The sequence below is a fragment of the Apium graveolens genome, chromosome 5 (genome assembly GCF_009905375.1).
Source record: "Apium graveolens cultivar Ventura chromosome 5, ASM990537v1, whole genome shotgun sequence".
Taxonomy (NCBI): domain Eukaryota; kingdom Viridiplantae; phylum Streptophyta; class Magnoliopsida; order Apiales; family Apiaceae; genus Apium; species Apium graveolens.
Genome location: NC_133651.1, coordinates 197,851,526 through 197,869,680, shown reverse-complemented (window position 1 = coordinate 197,869,680; position 18,155 = coordinate 197,851,526). Strand labels below are relative to the sequence as shown.

General features: G+C 33.1%; 1 long non-coding RNA gene and 1 other non-coding gene across 2 annotated transcripts; one reads left to right on the top strand and one right to left on the bottom strand.

Annotated features, from left to right (window-relative positions):
* Positions 1 to 4,050: 4,050 nt before the first annotated feature.
* Positions 4,051 to 4,879, bottom strand: LOC141724373 (uncharacterized). The gene is made up of 3 exons (XR_012576620.1): positions 4,670 to 4,879; positions 4,457 to 4,578; positions 4,051 to 4,375 (listed from the first exon to the last, which is right to left on the bottom strand). It is a non-coding gene; the product is annotated as an uncharacterized LOC141724373 (long non-coding RNA).
* Positions 4,880 to 17,237: 12,358 nt separating this feature from the next.
* Positions 17,238 to 17,344, top strand: LOC141662652 (small nucleolar RNA R71). The gene has a single exon (XR_012550755.1). It is a non-coding gene; the product is annotated as a small nucleolar RNA R71 (small nucleolar RNA).
* The last annotated feature ends 811 nt before the right edge of the window (positions 17,345 to 18,155 follow it).

Genomic DNA, 18,155 nt, shown 5'->3' with positions numbered 1-18,155 from the left:
GCTCTCACGATCTACGCTCTATCGGTATCCACACGAATACTTGAACTCAAGGATTGGATGAGTACTAGCACAAACTTGTTTCTTCTTGCTCTCTCCATCTTCTCTCGTCGTGGCTAGGGTTTTAGTAAAAGTCTTTTGCACACCAAAAAATCAGCCACACAAGAGATATTATATAGAGAGTAGAAAAACAAATTATAACTCTCAACTAATTAGGAGTTATTATTAATTCGAAATACCTATTTGTATTATAATTAAGTCTCACTTAATTATTTAACAAATAAATTTCATAATTAATATTAGTAAATTTGAATATCATTATTTATCTAATTAATTAAGTTAAACTTAATTAATATAATAAATAATTCAAATTACTTTAGTTTAATTTAAATCCAATTTAAACTAAATAATTCTTCAAACATTCTTTGTGTGTGACCCTATAGGTTATTATTACATTGGCAATAAATTTTAAATATAATTTAAAATCGTAAATAATGAGCGGCATCTAGTAATACATCATTGCTACCCAAGTAATGATAATTGAATCGGTGATCGATTAAACCTTTCGTGAATAATGTGTAATGTAATATAATCCCTTTAACCAAATATTATAGATTAAACTAGAAGCATGTAATGTGTCATCCTCACCATAGTTTAATCCAAGTTTCCTTGATCAATGAGTAGACTATCATATCAAATCAACATTTGAGTGTGGCCACGCATTTTATAGTCTAGCTCACACAAGAGGCCAATAATATCAATCCTAAAATAGGAGGTTTAAATCCCATCTAGATCATTCATATTTTTCATACGATTCATAATATACCCAATGTCCACTTTTATCATTACCCGGTCAAAAATAACTTTTAATGGAATCAATATATATTAATTCTCGTATAGTAATATAATTACTTCAGGTCTAAGGACCATTACATTATTATCACTATGAGAATTACTTATGACACAAGAAACACTACAACAAATCTTGCCATTTACGACGGGTTTTTTGAACTGAAATCGTCGTAATTGATCCATTTACGACGGAAAAAAATCATCGTTTTTGGTCGAGTAGTAAGTTCGTTTTTTCGTCACAAGATAAAATTGCGTCGCAAGTTAGAAAGTAGGAGCCCGCATCCTGAATAAAATAATAAATCTACTTACGACGAAATTTATCGTCGTAAGATACCAGAATACGACGAACAATAACGTCGTAAGTTATATACTTACGACTGAAAAAACGTCGGATATTACTTTACGGGACCCACTTTTAATAAAATAAAACATAATTTACGACGGAAAAAAGCGTCGTAAGTTAGAAATTTCCGACAGAAAAATCGTCGTATTTTAGAAGGTGGGGCCTACAAGCTTGAAAATGAAAATTCAAAAAAAAAATTAAATATGAAAATATATACATTACGACGGAATGTTTGAAGAACAACCGTCGTAAGTTTGTTTCTCCAGAATAACCAAATACTAATTTTTCAGTATCCAACCATTTTCGGCTTCCAATTTAAATCATAAACCTGCCAAAATCTTATACAATCGCAAACTCAAAATAAACTCTAAAACTGCCAGAAGACAATCAACATTTATTAAAACAAAATACACAATTATCATTGTATTAAGTTTTATCAATAATTCTAAATCAAACACATTACATAATTACATTCTTTACGTCTAACTTATAAGTAACTTATATTATGATTGCCATGCTCTTAAATTAGGCGCCCAGGGAAATATCCGATTGACTACTGTTGTCTTAATTCAAATATAGGTGATGAACTTGTCATGCAATCGAAACCTAAAATCAGTGGTAATTGACCTGTGCACCGAAAGAACACACACTTAGAACACGAGAAATAATAAACAACAACATTCTATTGCTAGACACAAATCTAACACAGTAGTGACAAAAATATGTCATTTGTCTTCTGTAAACTGCAGTTTATACAAATATAGAAAAAACCATAAAGTTAATTTAAAAAAAATAATAAATCTTGTATCATGACTAAATAAGTATGGAAATCATGTTCATATATGAGAACCATTTATAATTGGGTCAATCTATCAAATACTGCAATATGCAGAGAATTAAAAATCACACAAACACAGAAACATATCTTTGGACCCTAAATGCTTACTACTGTAAAATTAAACCTTGAACTATTTAACTATATATTTCTGTCAAACTAGCCTATTACCTGACTATTTGGAAATTAAATACACATTTCGAAAGCACTTCAGTTCTCACCAAGTTGGTACAAGCAGGGTACCATTATTGTAAACATTTGATTTAGAGCAAGTGAACTTATAATAAATCATTGACAAACAGTGTACAAAGAGAATATACTAATTGACTCAACTACTTCACTAAAAAAGCAGGACATATATTTAGCACAGGAAACTTCACACATAAACAAATTTAGGAAAATACCTGAAGAGCCAATATTTTATCTAAATTTGAAGAATCCACACCATGCAACTGGGAAATTTGACTGTTTGACTTGCAATGAGATGCAAGAATCTCAAAAACAGCTTTAATTTTTGAAGAAATATAGTCACTCTGCAAAATTGACGACTTTTCAGGTTGAGATTAACAAGAAGGTTTATCAACTTGGTTATTAGATAGATACCTTCTTAGGGTAGCTTTGGAGAACACAAGATCAGGAGCAAGTTGCTAACATGTTCGCACATTGTGACAATTGCATCTTTAGGTGGATGAACTCCGTCTAATCTGGCTTATTTTAGTAACATCATTATTTATGACATCTTGGTCATTATGTATTGAAAAATGTAAGATCATTTTCTTTTACATGTACACTCAGTATATATTGAACACAACACATGGGGCAATATTATATACCTATATTAACTAAAGATACTACAACTAGAATAGATAATACAAGTTAATGATCACAATCAATTATAAAATAATAAGTTCCTATAACAAAATAAAAACTATCTACTTAGTAAAAAAGAAAAAAAAACAACTTATAGGAAACTAAACATTCCAGGGATATTGAGATTAAATTTACCATTTCTTGTTATCAAGAACTGTTCATCAACAGGCAAGTATGACTTCCTCTTGCTTGGTTCACCAGATTTCCTGCCAATCAATAGAACAAGTTTTTTTAAGAACTTTCCACCTAAACCAAGCAAAACGAACAGATAAAAAGCAATACATTTTTACCATATCCTTCACTACAACCCTATTAATCAATAGATGTATGGACTATATAGTCACATATACTGCTATAGCATATGCAATAGAGACACTGTCATTATCCCATCAAAATTCAATCCGCAATATCAATAACTAACAAGTCTGACTAAGAAAATCCGATCTGGAACTATACAGTTAATTGATTAGAAGAACAAAGTTTTTTTATGTAGCCATTCTTACATTGCTAATATATCGAATGTCATCAATTTATTTGGATCTAATTCATTCTGGTTCACTGAATTATATAACTAATTAATTGTCTATTGGTTCAGTCAGTGTTTTTGGGGTTTCTGCCAACTCAATGCAGTGTTCTTATGGTCAAAGGGGAAATAGTGTACCAACTATTCTACTTACGATGAAAAAGCGTTTGTATTCAGGAGGAGGCCTTCAGGTACAATCTTCCCAAAATAAACTGATCTATAGTTGGTTTGATTATGATATGATTTTGAACGGTGTATAACATGTAATTTGCTCGAAGGCAGAAAAAAATTTCCGGATTAATGCAGAGAATACAGAAGAAGAAAGTGTTAGAAACCATCTGAACAGAGGTGTAGTAGCGCGTGGTATTGATGTACATTGTCTGGCAGGCTTAATTAAAGTATTCAACACATTATGTTAATATCCAGTTGGCCATGATATAAGTCTCTAGTTCAGTATCGAAATATTACACATATTATTTCTAATGTTAGGCATCCGTCCTTGACCTGATACGTCTAAACTGTCATCAGCCAGTGAATACAGCACTTGTGTGAGATAGGAAGACTATATGCTAGTCAGTGTTGAGTTTGATTCATGGAAAAGAACTCTTGATTTAATGTTCAGTATGTCGCTAAGTTGTGAGCCTATTTTAATTATTGAGGTAGGATCCACGTAGAGAATCAATTTATAAGCGGCATAGTGCTCAGTGCATACATTCTGTTCAAGACAAACTCAATAATTCTAATGTGAAAGTATATTATCTATACTGCATATCTATGTTGTTGCGATTTAGCCATAATAAGGAAATGGTATACTGTATATATATTGTCACCTGGTTGACTACGAAAGTAACCATTTTGGTCTAGTTCGGTCTCTGTGAGTGTGTAATATGGCAGGGGAAATGGTAAATCATTCGAGAGATCACCAGAGGATAGATCAAAACAGAATCACAGGTTCCTGCATCGAAGATAGTTTACTATTTTACTTCTTTTAACCCAGAAAGCACTACAAGTCTACAACTTTATAGTTGATATATACCTTGATCAGATTTCTGATTCTGAACAGGTTTGCTTATAGGCTCAGCAATATCCCTTTTTATTTTCACCTTGCATGTAAGAAGAGCATCTATAGTCTGTATTCCATCTGCTACTGCTACACAACTATCAACAAATAAAAAACCAACAGCATAAACTTTCAAGAAATGCAATGCATGAATCCAATATTATGCTAGAAAAGATAAACGTCACCAACCTTAGAGCTGACACTGCTCTTGGAACGCCACAGTACTCTTCGAAACTGTGGAGTACCTTAGATTGTGACAAGTAAAGACCTGCGTCAAGGCCAGGTACATAAAGCATAACAACTTTGGGAATCAGGGGTTTGTTCTGCATATCGGAAGACAACTCAGCATTACACACACCAAAAATATTGAATATGATATGCAAGTGCCAATCTGGAAAAAAAAATCCTTCTTAAACAAAGAAATGGTAATATTGAACTATATTAGCTGATTTGTTATTTATTGATATTTTCCTACAAGACTGTTCTTCACAATTCAAATTATTTTGTATTCTCTACGCAACACAAACAAAAATAAATAAATAGAAATCTACCAGATAAATCACTACAAGAAAATCAGTAGCTAATTACAGTACAATTTACAAAATCCACGCAAATATATATACAAAGAGAGGGAAAGAGAGGGGGAAGGAGAGAGGGAGAGAGAGATATATGAGCATAGAGAGAGGGGAGAGAGATATGCATACCAGGAAGAGAGAGAGAGAGAGAGAGAGAGAGAGAGAGAGAGAGAGAGAGAGAGAGAGAGAGAGAGAGAGAGAGAGAGAAAGAGAGAGAGAGAGACACGCCTTCCTTGAATTCAAAAATAAGCCCCAAAGCCCTAGTTTTGAAGACCGACTAAAACCCCAAATTGAAGTCGAATTTAAACCCTAAACGAAACCATAACTAAAGCCCCAGTAAAACAAGCATACGAATCAACCAAAGGAGGCTAGAAATAAAGTAAACATTTATGTATGTATAGATTTTGCATAACCAGGAGAGGAGGGAGGGAGAAAGAGAGGGGAAGAGTGAAGGGGAGAGAGAGAAGCAAGAAAGAGAAAATGAAAATAAATTCAGATATGAAGAAATTAGATTATTACACTGTCCTATTTCTCAAAAGGCGGGGTGTTTTATTTTGGAAAAATCAGAAACAAAGGTCCATTTGCCCCTTTAATTTTCACTTATATTTCAATAAATTTTTTATTAAAATTGAAGTAGATTAAATATTGATAATTATTTTAAATATAAATAAATATATTTGGCTTTAATTTGGCTTGTCATTTTAACAGTTTGACTAGTACAACTAACTACTGTTTACTTCTGAATTTGTGTTTCGATTATTTTAAAAATATTTCTCAACAATCCAACCATATGGATGTCAATAGATATATATATTAGTGATATAACCAAAATTTCATATCAAAATAATTTTTTTTGGTTTGACATTTTAACAGTCAAACATGATTTTGACTAATACATCTAATTAGTGTTTACTTTTGAATTTGTGTTACGATTATTTTAAAAATATTTTTCAACGATCCAACCGTGTGGTTGTCAATATATATATATATTAGTGATATAACCAAAATTTCATATCAAAATAATTTTATTTGGTTTGACCTTTTAACAGTCAAGCATCAGTTTGACTAGTACACCTAACTAGTGTTGAATCTTGAATTAAGGTTTCGATTATTTTAAAAATATTTTTCAACGATCCAACCGTATGGATGTCAATAGATAAATATATTAGTGATATAACCAAAATTGCATATCAAAATAATTTTATTTGGTTTGACATTTTAACAGTCAAGCATCAGTTCGACTAGTACAACTAACTAGTGTTGAATCCTGAATTAGTGTTACGATTATTTTAAAAATATTTTTCAATAATCCAACCTTATGGATGTCAATATATATATATATTAGTGATGTACCCAAAATTTCATATCAAAATAATTTTATTTGGTTTGACATTTTAACAGTCAAGCATCAGTTCGACTAATACAACTAACTAGTGTTGAATCCTGAATTAGTGTTTCGATTATATTAAAAATATTTTCAACGATCCAACCGTATTGATGTCAATAGATATATAAATTAGTGATATAACCAAAATTTCATATCAAAATAATTTTATTTGGCTTGACATTTTACAGTCAAGCATCAGTTCGATTAGTACAACTAATTAGTGTTTAATCCTGAATTAGTGTTTCGATTATTTTAAAAATATTTTTCTATGATCCAACTGTATGGATGTCAATAGATATATATTAGTGATACAACCAAAATTTCATATCAAAATAATTTTATTTTGTTTGACGTTTTAGCAGTCAAGCATCAGTTCGACTAGTACAGCTAACTAGTGTTGAATCCTGAATTAGTGTTTCGATTATTTTAAAAAACATTCAACGATCCAACTGTATGGATGTCAATAGATATATATATTAGTGTTGTAACCAAAATTTCATATCAAAATAATTTTATTTGATTTGACATTTTAACAGTCAAGCATCAATTCGACTAGTACAGCTAACTAGTCAATATTATATATTGACATTAATATGGTATATATATGGTTTGATTTTTCATCCATACAACCGTATGGATGACAATACATATATATATATATATATTAGTTGATATAATCAATGTTTCATAGTAAATTATTTTAACAAAATATTTAATTTTTTCTGAAATTCTTGAAATATCACCCAAACAAATAAATGTCGACATTAATATGGTTGGATCATGAAATAATATTTTTTTAAAATTGAAATTATCAAAAATTATGTGCTAATTTGAGAAAAGTCAAATTTACCGCCAAAATTTTGAGAAAAGTCAAATTTACCGCCAAAATTTTGGGGAAAATGTTAAATTTCCCTCTTTGATAACTTACGACGAATTTTAATTTCCATCATAAATAGGTTGTTCCAATATTTTCCGTCACAAATATTTCGTCGTAAATTTAGATGAAATATTTTTTTATTTAATTTCAATTTAAAATTTTAATAAAAATATTTAACTTACGACGAAATGTTCAAATCGTCGTAACTTCAAATGATTTATATTTTCCCGCCAAAATATTTTGGGAAAAAGCTGAATTTCCCTCTTTGATAACTTACGACGAATTTCAATTTCCGTCGTAAATTTGAATTTCCGATTTTTTCCGTCGCAAATATTTCGTTGTAAATTTAGATAAAATATTTTTTTATTCAATTTCAATTTAAAATTTTAATAAAAATAATTAACTTACGAAGAAATGTTTAAATCGTCACAACTTCAAATTATTTTCATTTTTGTTTAATTGTGTCATGCATAACTCTATTAATAAAATACTAAACTTACGACGGTTTTGGGTTTCGTCGTAAATAATTATGACGTTTAATTTTTTTCGTCGTAAGTTGGGCGTGCATTTTTTTCCGTCATAAGTTGGCCGTCGTAATTGGCCCATTTTGTTATAGTGAAACATGTAGAATCACACATTGGGTCTGTCCAGCATGATGTACATATACATCTGTCTGTGTTTTTGACTTTAGTATAATCATACCTATGATCAATGAGATGTGATCATCATTCAACAAACACACTAGTCTTAATGCTTGACTAGGGACTTTTAGGAATATTTTACTATTCTCATAATCTCATTTCTATGTCACGTACTTAGAGATATAGAATTGCATATCATATTGCAAGGACATTTATTAATTTAACATTTATATCGCAGTAAATTAAGAATTAATAAATTATAAAGGGAATAATCGATAGAACATAAACATTAATAATCCTAATGTCTTAAACTAAAATATCATAGTGTTGTCTCTAGGGCACAAACACTAACAATCTCCCACTTGCACTAGAGCCAATCACCCATGTATGTAATACTCATGGAACTAGTATAAACATCGTGCTTCTGCTGCGACAAAGCCTTAGTCAGTGGGTCCGCAACACTATCATTACTATGCACTTTACATTTATATCTCCTTGATCATTAATTTCATTAATAAGGTGATATCGCCTAACGACATGACTAAACAATCTCCTTAGCTGTTTCAAAAATATTAATATATTCGGTTTCCATTATAGAATCATCAATGTTCTTGCTGTGAACTATTCCATCTAACATCACTTATATTTAGACAAAACACAAAACAGACATAAACACGTAATCATCCTTGTCTGTCCAAAAATTAGGTTCAGAAACTAGCATCAGTGTAACCCTTTACAACTAGTTCCCTATCTTCTCCATACACCAAAAATAAATCTTTAGTCCTTTTTTAAGTACATAAGAATATTCTTGAAAATTATCCAGTGACCCTATTAGACTTGTATCTGCTCGTCATGCTCAAAGCATACAAAACATAAGGATAAATACATATCATTGTACACATTATAGATCCAATTGTTGACGCATCTGGAACTTTCTCAAACGGACCTTATTATCTAATGATTTAGGGGGCAATTATCTTTTGAGATCACTATCCCATGAGATATCGAAACATATCATTTCTTTGTCTCTTGCATCATAAAATGATGTAATACTTTATCAATGTATATACTCCTACTAGGTCGATTAATCTTTTCAATCTATCTATGTAGATCTTGATCCCTAATATATAAGTAGCATCGCTTAAGTCTTTCACCGAGAAACTATTTCTCAACCAAGTCTTAACAGACTGTAGAGAAGGTATGCCATTCCTTATTTGTTATATGTCATCTACATATAATACTAGGAATGTCACATGGCTCCCACTAACCTTCTTGTAAACACACGGTTCATCTTTATTTTGATTAAAGCCAAACTCTTTAACTCTTTCATTAAAATGAATATTTATTCTCCTTGAGGCTTGTTTCAATCTATAAATAGATAGAAACAATAAACTATCTTAGCAAACTTTGGATCGATAAAACCCTCAAGTTGTATCATATATACATCCTCTTCAAGGCTCCCATATAAAAAAGCAGTTTTGACATCCATTTTCCAAATCTCGTAGTCAAAATAAGCAACCATTGCTAACAAAATCCTGATGGACTTGACCATAGTAATCGGTGAAAAATTCTCATCACAGTCTATACCATGAATTTGTTTGAAACTTTTTACCACTAGTTGCATCTTATAGGTCTGTACTTTATCATCCATGTCAGTTTCCTTCTTGAAAACCCACTTGCACCCTATAGGTTTTACCCCTTCGAGTGGATCAACTAAAGTCAGTACTTTATTTTTGATACATGGATTACATCTCAGATTTCATGGCCTACAGCCATCTCTCGGAGTCTGGACTGTTCATAGCATCTTGGTAGGTGTGTGGCTTATCCTTATCCATAAGCATCATATCACCATCTTGAGTCAAAAGAAATCCGCAATTTCTCCCGGACTCATGGTGAATCCTACTAGATATACGAATAACCTATGTTTCCTAAACAGAATTACCTTCAACATTTTGATGTACATCCTAATCTTATTCCAACTCTCGTTCAATGTTATCATGTGGTTCTCGATCTTCATCAAGATGTATTATCCTCCCACTGATTTTCTTAGAAAGTAGTTCTCCCTCAAAAAATACAGCGGCCTGAGCAACAAACACTTTGTTCTCGAAAGGATTATAAAACAATACCCTAGTCTCACTTGGATATCCCATAAAATAGCATCTATCTAATTTTGGTCCAAGCTTGTCAGAGGCTAAACGTTTTACAAATGCTTCACGTCCCCAAATTTTCATAAATGACATGTTATGACATTCATCACTCTATATCTCATACGGAGTATTTTGAACCGCTTTAGTCGGAACTTGGTTAAGTGTATATGCATCCGTTTCTAGAGCATAACCCTAGAAATTGAATGGAAGATCCGCTTGACTCATCATCGATCGCACTATGTCCAACAAGGTACGATTTATCCTCTCAGAATCTCTATTCCATTGAGGTGTTCCAGAAGGAGTAAATTATGATACACTATTATACTCTTTCAAGAAACTCTTGAAATTGAGGTTTAAGTATTCTCCTCCATGATCTGATCGTAAAACTTTTATACTTTTCCCTTGTTTTCTACTTCGGCCTTATATTCTTTGAACATTTCAAAAGAATCGGATTTGTTCTTCATAAGAACCACATATCCATATCTACTGAAATCATTAGTAAATGTTATGACGTAGTATAAGCCCCCTTACCATCATACGCATTCGACCACATATATCATTATGTATAGGTCATAATCGTTCGGTGGCCCTTTCACCTGATCAGGTAAAAGAAGCTTTAGTCATTTTGCCAATGAGACAAAGTTCGCATCTTCCGTATGATCCAAAATCATACTTATCCAAGTATCCATCTATATGTAACTCATAAATGCGTTTCTCATTAATATGGCTTAACGGCAATGCTAGAGTTAATGTTTGATTTGAGTCAATTTAGAACATATAAATTGTTAACTAATTGTGCAATATTATAAGTCTTATCATTGAAATAGAATAAACAACTATTGTTTATTTAATTAAAATGAAAACATTTCTTGTCCTGACAAGAAATTGACTTAATGTATCCGCTAAAGGTAGGCACATAATAACAATTTATCAAGTTCTCAATCTCGCCTTATGGGAAAAATTAGGTATCGAGTTCCTTCAACTAGAGCAATAACTTTTGCTCCAATTCTAACCCTATACGTGAAGCTTGACCATTGCTAGTCTTCTGCTTTAGATCTTCCAAATAAGCTCGGTTATTTAACTTCCATTCATCCAGTTATTTCCACAGAAATGATAATCATCTCCTTTAGCAACACCACTATTAGGCTTCAAAAGCCCTTTGGGATTAGAGTTTGGTTTGGCACCGAATAAAATCAAATCTTCACCCTGCCCGTCCACTTCCCTTTCCCATTTGCATTCCATGTGTACATCATCAATATAGACGTAATCCATGCCTTTACCGTGTTATTTTCAGTAGTTCTAAACATGCTTAACAACTCAGTGGGTGTTCTGTCTATCTCATTCCTTTTGTTCTTAACAAACTAAGAATAGAAGTTGTTCAAAGATTGTTTGATCAAATCAAGCTGAGTCCCTATACTATTCTTGAAACCCAAAATATCAAGGTACATATAACTATCATCTTTAGAACATGTGGTCCAACCGGATATCATTCTCCCATTAATGCAAAGTATGGTGCCTTATTATTGTCACATCTTTCTGACGAGCCTATCCTTCAAACATCTTTTGAAGGTGCTCGATCATATCATATGCATCATTATGCTCTTGTTGCTTCTAAATCTCAACACTCATAATTACAAGCATGAGACATAAAACATCAGTTGCATAATTAATTTACTTCTGGTAAACATTTTGTTTTGTACATGATTCATTCTCAGCTAGAAGAAATAAGGGAGGGGTGTGAGTGACATCCTTGAACCCGAGGACAATCCTCAAGTTCCCATGTCAATCGAGGAAATTATTTCATATCATCTTGTCATTCTCAAGGATTATTATATAGAGAAGTTATTTGTGTTATTTGCCATTTGATATCTACAATATTAAAGTGCATAACATGACTTAGTCTACATATGATCATTAAATTATGTTCAAGTGATTATTCATATATATATATATATATATTTACAATATATATCTCCCACTATTTTTATCAAATCAATAGCCCTAACTATTAATTCAGAAAAAATATCTTTTATATCATTTCTAGTGAGCCAAGATCCATATTTCACCACGCGTTAGGTCAGCTTTGGCTTTTCTCCTAAAACATGATTATTTAGGTAGACAACATTTGTCAATTATATAAACTATATAACTCTTGAATAGCTTGGTGGAACAATATTTGTTCATATTTATCTAATAAATCTCGCCAAACTCTATGCCTCTAAGTTCACAATCTTATTGTGGTAACTTAGTTAAGTCAAACCCAATAGTCAAAAAGTATCAATATACTTCAACACATCTCCCACGATAGATGGGAGTACTTCGCTTTGGCGAACCCACTCCTTATCGATCTAGGGGTGGATGCATTAGACTAATTGGAAGACATCCGATCAACTTAATATTAACTTTAGAGTTTTGTTAATTTTAAAATGATCATGATCCCATCATAAAGAGATTCCCAATTTTTTCTTGAATAAAATACTTCGAATCAATATTCATCAATGGTATGATTTCCAGGTAGTGAGGGAGTCACAACGGTCTCGCTTAAAACCCACAACCTTACAAGTTCAAAGAACTCGCTTTTGACAAAATCGCCCCATGTGAGAAATAAAGAAAATTTGTATTTTATTCCGTGTTTCATAAACACGGGAATCTCATAATCGTTTGTTTATTTTAAAATCTTGAGTCGTTACAGATTTTATCTTGTTTAGCAAGCATGGCATGAGTGTCGTATCTAATACATACATCCTTAATCTAACTAAACATACATCTTTATAAACTACTCTATACATACATTCATCATATGCGCATATATATGTAAAGTGCAATAAATAAACGTCGTTGGTTATGGCTTCATCCTATATAATCTTTATCAAGCTAATGACAAAGATCTAGGTCAATCTAATGTGAAAAATATATACAGGCTAACTATTACATGTTTTCTTTCTTGTATTACTTCCTTGGATGGCCTCCGAGTGAGATTACATTGATCTTCAAATCTTCATGTCTTCATGTACATTACAAGAATGAAATATGAAAACTAATATAATGAACTTACTAGAAGAACTCGAGTTATATTCGAGATTTAATAATTACAAGATTAAACCACATGCAAGCCGTATTTGAAAAACCAAAACCATTAACCTAAGGTCATAAGGCATAACCATCCACCATGCTCAATTAACACAAAATAATATGTTAAAACACATAATTTGATCTTAACATATCATACCCATCATGATCTAATCATAAAAACCAAATATTGAAAAAATCAGAAAATTCAAAATTATATCTGATAACATTAAATCGCAAATTACAGGGCCTAAACGACGTCAAAAGCCTTACAGATAAGTAGATGATAGCTTAAGCTATCTGTTACGTTCAGACACTTGATTCCATATGAATAGCGTATTCATTCGCCAAAATCGGACAGCAGACACAGATTTCAGCAAATCCGCTGCATCCGATTCAGAATCATATCAAATACGATTTTTATAATAAGAACAAACATAAAACATGTATATATCAGTATATATACATATTATATAATCATCATATGATTGTACAACTCTCATGAATATCATATATTCAAAACATATATATACATACGCATATATAAACATAACAGTCATGAAATATTGTATACATGTTATAATTATAAAACCAGTAAACACATAAACAAATTAAACAATTTTTGCAAGTAGCTCTGATGCCATTATTGGGTTTCGAGCACATAAACGCAACGAAAACAATAATTAAAAACGTAAAAAATCAGAATTTTCGAAACCCACCGCAGGATCCAAAGCTTAAGAAGCTTTACAAATTGGTTGATTAATGGAGATCCAAAGCTTGTTCAATCACCACGCATCCCGCTCTCGTGATCTACACTCTATCGGTATCCACACGAATACTTGAACTCAAGGGTTCGATGTGTACTAGCACAAACTCGTTTCTTCTTGCTCTCTCCATCTTCTCTCTTGTTGGCTAGAGTTTTAGTAAAAGTCTTTTGCACACCAAAAAATCAGCCACACAAGAGATATTATATAGAGAGTAGAAAAACGAATTATAACTCTTAAATAATTGGGAGTTATTATTAATTCGAAATTCATATTTATATTATAATTAAGTCGCTTAATTATTTAACAAATAAATTTCATAATTAATATTAGTAAATTTGAATATCATTATTTATCTAATTAATTAAGTCAAACTTAATTAATATTATAAATAATTCAAATTACTTTAATTTAATTTAAATCCAATTTAAATTAAAAAATCTTTCAAGCATTTTTTGTGTGTGACCCTATAGGTTATTATTACATTGGCAACAAATTTTAAATCTAATTTAAAATCGTAAACAATGAGTGGCATCTAGTAATACATCATTGCTACCCAAGTAATAATAATTGAATCGGTGATCGATTAAACCTTTCGTGAATAATGTATTGTAATATAATCCCTTTAACCAAATATTATAGATTAAACTAGAGGCATGTAATGTGTCATCCTCATCATAGTTTAATCCAAGTTTCCTTGATCAATGAGTAGACTATCATATCAAATCAACATTTGAGCGTGGCCACGCATTTCATAGTCTAGCTCACACAAGAGGCCAATAATATCACTCCTAAAATAGGAGGGTTAAATCCCATCTAGATCATTCATATTTCTCATACGATTCATAATATACCCAATGTCCAGTTTTATCATTACCTGGTCAAGGATAACTTTTAATGGAATCAATGTATATTAATTCTCGTATAGAAATATAATTACTTCAGGTCTAAGGACCATTACATCATTATCACTGTGACAATTACTTATGACACAACAAACATGTAAAATCTCACCTTAGGTCTGTCCAGCATCGTGTACATATACATCTGCCTGTGTTTTTGACTTTAGTATCATCATACCTATGATCAATGAGATGTGATCATCAGTTAACAAACACACCAGTCTTAATGCATTATTATTGTCCCTTAATAATAATACTCGACTAGGGACCTTTAGGAATATTGTACTATTCTCATAATCTCATTTGTAAGTCACGTACTTAGAGATATAGAATTGCATATCATATTTCAAGGACATTTATTAATCTAACATTTATATCACAGTAAATTAAGAATTAATAAATTATAAAGGGAATAATCGATAGAACATAAACATTAATAATCCTAATGTCATAACCTAAAACATCATAGTGATGTCTCTAGGGCACAAACACTAATAGTAATACCAGGTAGAGTAGATGCATCGCCTAAAAATGCATACCTCAAATGCTCAGGTAAAGGTTTAAGCTCAAGAGTGGGAGCTTCCTCAATAGATGGCTTGAGGCGTTTAGGAGCTTTGTTCAATTCCTCCATTACAAGAGATTCAAAAGGCATACCAATATTCCTTTTCTAGGGAGAAGCATTCAAATATTGCAATTGTTCTTCACCTTCGTCATCTTCACTATCTGAATTCCCCAACAAGGCATTTTTTAAGGCATCAGACCTTAGCAATTGATCAATTTCTGATGTGACCACCGAATCGATCAACTCCACTTTTAAGCACTCCGCATTATCCATAGGAAATTTCATAGCATTGAACACATTAAAAGTAACATCCTGATCCAGAACTCGCATTATGAGCTCACCCTTCTGCACATCTATCAAGGTTCGGCTAGTCACCAAGAAAGGTCTTCGCAAGATTATGTGAATCTTCTTATCCTCCTCGAAATTAAAAATTACGAAATCAGTAGGGAAGATGAGTTTATCAACCTTGACCAAGACATCCTCCACAATACCTCGCGGATATGTAATAGAATGGTCGGCCAACTGCAAGGTCATATAAGTCAGTTTTGGATCAGGCAAGTCTAACTGCTTGAAGATTGACAAAGGCATCAGATTGATGCTAGCTCCCAAGTCGCATAAGCATCTGTCAAAAGACATTTTTCCAATAGTAGATGGAATAGTGAAGCTGCCTGGATCTTTAAGCTTCGGAGGCAACTTCTGTTGCAGCACAACACTGCATTCCTCTGTAAGAGCGACTATCTCTAAATCATCTAGCTTCAATTTCCGAGAGAGAATACCTTTCATAAACTTTGCATAACTAGGCATCTGCTCAAGAGCGTCGGCGAAAGGTATGTTGATATGATGTTTCTTCAACACCTCCAAAAATTTCTCAAATTGTTTATCCAGCATTTTCTTCTGTAGCCGCTTAGGAAAAGGTGGTGGAGGATAGATCTGTTTCTCCCTTGTATTGCCCTCAGGCGGAGTGTGCTAAACATTAGTCTTCCTTGGTTCCACTTCTTCATCCTGGTGCTCTACTTCTTTCTCATCCCCAGCTTCTTCAGTCAACTCTTGAGTTTGTTTGGGATTCGCCACCTTTCCAGACCTTAAAGTGATTGCCTTTACCTGCTCTTTAACTTCCCTCTTTCCTGGCACTTCAATATCACTAGGTAGTATACCAGGCTATTGATATAGCAAGGCATTGGCAATTTGCCCAATATGATTTCCAAGGTGTTAATAGAAACAGCTTGACTCTTGCACATAAGCTTCAACTCCTCTAATTCATATTTTTCATTAGCTTGTTGCAGCTGGAGTTGTTGTCTTGGTGTATACTGCGGTTGTTGAAAACCAGGGGGGTTGTATTGCTTAGCTGGATACTGCTGATAAGGCTGTTGAACCGCATTCTAAGTGTTGCTCTAGCTGAAATTTGGATGATTGCGGTTGTTGGGATGATAGATGGTTGGCACTGGTTGCTGCTATCGCTGGAAGTTGTTCAGGAATTGAGCTGATTCACTAGAAATTGCGCACTGATCAGTCTCATGGGCACTGGTACAAAGCTCACAGACACTAGTGATTTGATTAACTCCATAATTAGCCAAAGTGTCCACCTTCATCGTCAAAGCCATAAGTTGGGCAGCGATAGCAGTTGCTGCGTCCAACTCCAGAATTCCTGCGACTTTTCCTTAAGTCAGTCTCTGGGAAGGATTTTGGTACTCATTAGCAGCCATCAGTTCAATAAGTTCATAAGCCTCATCGTAGCTCTTATCCCACAAGGCTCCTCCTAATGCTGCATCAAGCATGGGTCTAGAAGTAGCACCCAATCCATTGTAGAAATAGTTGATAATCATCCAATCAGGCATGTTGTGGTGTGGGCACTTCCTTAGCATCTCCTTATATCGATCCCAAGCCTCACACAGAGATTCTACTGTTTGCTGAGCAAACTGGGTAAGAGCATTCCTGATTGCAGGAGTCTTCCCCATGGGAAAGAATTTAGTGAGAAACTTTTATGCAAGATCCTCCCAAGTGGTGATGGATCCTGCTGGTAGAGAGTGTAACCAGCACTTAGCTTTGTCCCTAAGAGAAAATGGGAAGAGGCTTAGCTTGATAGCATCTTCAGTCACATCATTGAACTTGAAAGTGTCGCAGATCTCGATGAAATCCCTGATGTGCATGTTGGGGTCTTCAGTAGGAGAACCCCCAAACTGAACTGAGTTCTGTATCATCTGAATCGTACTTGACTTAATATCAAAAGTGTTAGCCCTGATAGCTGGTCTGATGATGCTTGACTGAATGTCATTAATCTTAGGCTGAGAATAGTCCATTAAAGCCTTAGGATTTTCCGCTTGATCACCCATCTCTACTAAAGCTGGTTCTTCAACTTTTTCTTCTTCTTCTACCTTCTTTTCTTCCTTAAAAACTTCCTTACGAACTACCACAACTTCTTCCTCGGCTTTATCCAGTGTTCTCTTACGAGTACGCTGCATGCACACTCACTAGAGTACCTGAAATAAGACAAGGAACCAGATAAGTAACAATGTCCGAGTCAATGAACTTTAACGACCATTGATGGAAAGCACATAAACTATAAATTAACACTACAGTCCCCGGGAGGGGCGCCAAAAACTTGTTAGACGCTAAACACGCGCTAATAATACACGTAAGAATACGAGTTCGCAAGTAGTATAAAATCTTTTCTAGTTCGTTCCCATAGAGACTGTATTGGTTAGCTACTTAATTCACGCACTTAAGCAACATAGTATGCTTATTATACAATGC